Raw genomic sequence first — 2720 nt, forward strand, 5'->3', positions numbered from 1 at the left:
AGTTAAACATTTTGTCAGGCTAAGCCCAAGAATGGCATGGAACAATTCAGCCAGAATTCAGTTCTTTATTTGCTTACACATAACATACAAAATCTTGCCATATTAATTCCTTATGGACATACCTAGGAGATTCTAGGGAGTAGCAATGCCAACTTTTTTTCACTATCTCCATATTGGGTGTGCTGCCTCCTATCTCATCCCCCTCCTTTCTGGAATGTGCTCCTGTCTTCCTGGGAAACTGCCATCTCACTGTAGTCCTTCACATCAGCTCCCCCTCTGGGCATTATTTCACACATCTCTCTGAGCAAAAAGCCTATCTAATCAAGATAACCATTAAACATAATCAGAGATAGCAAATAAAATTAGCTAATTTTGTACTCTCCCCCCCCCTTCCCAGCTACTCTTAATACCGGTAGATACAATTCTGACTTCTGTTTTCTTCCACTATCTTTGCCTTTTCCCTCAAAATTCTTATCATTTTTATCCAAGATCTTTCTAATTAACTTCAAAAAAAATTCTTTAAATCAATTTCATCCAAAACCTTACCACTTAAAAACAGCTGTATAATCAACCTTTTGCTGTGTATTGCAAAAACTAATTACAAAATTGTAAAAACGTTTTTCTTTTTAAAATAAATGGATAGAAGAGAAAGTCGCCTGTGATTGTTAAACTTGCAGATCTGAGGTTTTTCAATTTTAAAAACAATGAAAAAAAATTAAGCTCCAAAGTGAAGTTTGGTCAAACCTTACGTCCTCTGCACTTACTACTCAGAGGATGAACCCATAACTCTCAGCTGATCACAAATGGATGCAAAAAAAAGGTTTCTGCCATCTATTCACCAAAATTGTACACACGAGCAATCTCTAGATCTTTTAGAGATTTTCAGCAGTACAGATCTAATATCCAGCTGCCTTTTTACTATAATACCCTCATGATCCAGGGAGTGGGAAAAATGTGGATGATAGTTTACCTTGCCTTACCAGAGGTCCCCACCACTTGTTTTTCCTGAAATTCATGGCAGATTTCTGTTGCTTCCATTGTATGGAATAATCTCCCACCAGAGATCAGGGGATTCCCAACTTCCTGGCTTTTTGCAAGCAGATTATAAATTTATCCCATCAGACTATGCCCCAAGCTGAATGGGGAAGCCACTAAGGTTTTTAGTAGGGGTTGTATTATATGACTTGTGGTTTTATCCTATTGTTCACTGCCTAGAGTCTGATGACAATGAGAAGTTGAGAAATACCAATAAATAAACCCTAGTTTCCATCCATTCCATTCTGCATAAGATTCCATGGATGGAAACCGAATGGGATGCTCCAGGACCTTACCTTGAAACAATGTCATCTGATGGGACCTAGGAGGTGGGGCTTTTGGGTTGTGGCACCTGATCTGTGGAAGAATCTTTCCTTTGAGATTTGATTGGGGCTCACACTGTTAGCCTTCAGGAAGGCTTTGAAGATATGGCTATCTCATTGAGCACTGGGTAAGGAAGTTAGATGAGTTCATCCTGTAAGGTATAGCCTTTGCTGCTTGTGCCCCAACTCTGAGTTTTGTTGTTGATTCCTGGTTGGTTTTAGTATTTAATACATTTTAACTTTGCTTTATTGCTATACACTAGCTCAGTGATGGCGAACCTTTTAGAGACCGAGTGCCCAAACTGCAACCCAAAACCCACTTATGTATCTTCGGGTGCCGGGTGGGTGTGGCCCATTGGGTGGGCATGGCTGCGGTAGTAACGGCAGACTGGGTGGGACTAAAAAGTTCAATCAATTCCAACTTTGTGAGATTTTCTTTTTCTGCAAGAAGTTGAAATTGATTGATTGATTGAACCTTTTTTTTTTTTGCACACAGCGGCAGAGGCCTAAAGCGAAAAGGTTTAATAAAACCCAGCTGAAGGCCTAGGACTGGGGTGATAGTGCGTATGCCCACAGAGAGGGCTCTGTGTGCCACCTGTGGCACACGTGCCATAGGTTCGCCACCACAGGACTAGCTTGTGAGTTGTGCGGCTGTATTAATCTCTTACATGAATAGGCAGAGAAAATGAGCATTTGGTATATTAAGCTTAACCAAACCACACGGACACACACAAAAATTCATATAATTGGGAGGAAAGTATCAAGCCCATCTCTCTGCATAAGAATTTGAATTAAAGCATCCAGGATCTTGAAGTAATCCGTCAAAAGGGAACTCCGTATTACCTGTCCCTGCTAGTACAAAATTTCTCTGTAAATCAGCTGCATGTGCGTAACAGTCTTGCAGGTTCAGAGGCCCATCTTAAGTCAACATTTTGTTTTTCACTGGCCAACCAGATATCTGTAGTGTGCATGCAAGCAGGAGATAGAGATGTAATCCTTTCCTGCCGTGCTTCCTTGACAGGTACTTCCTGGTACTTGGAGGGATGCATCCTTAACAAAATCCAATTAGTAATTCTTGCGTCTATGGTACTGTGACCTCTCCTTTAATGCATTAAAAAGTCTGCATTTCCTGACGAACTACAAAATGGAGACAGCTTACGCAGTTACTGAGTGAGGCTAAATCCACAAAGGAAGAAGATTATAGTTTTTCTCCTACTCTCCTTTACAAGCTGCAAGAAAACCTTCATGTCTGAATGTCCAAAATGATTTGTTGCACATAAGATTTGAAATTGGTTCAAGGATTGTAGGTATCTATATTCTCATTGCAGTATGAGTTTTCAGAATGAGTTTGCTTAAGTATTT

This window comes from Protobothrops mucrosquamatus, unplaced genomic scaffold (genome assembly GCF_001527695.2).
Source record: "Protobothrops mucrosquamatus isolate PMUCROS unplaced genomic scaffold, P.Mucros_1.0 scaffold4309, whole genome shotgun sequence".
In the NCBI taxonomy this organism is placed as follows: domain Eukaryota; kingdom Metazoa; phylum Chordata; class Lepidosauria; order Squamata; family Viperidae; genus Protobothrops; species Protobothrops mucrosquamatus.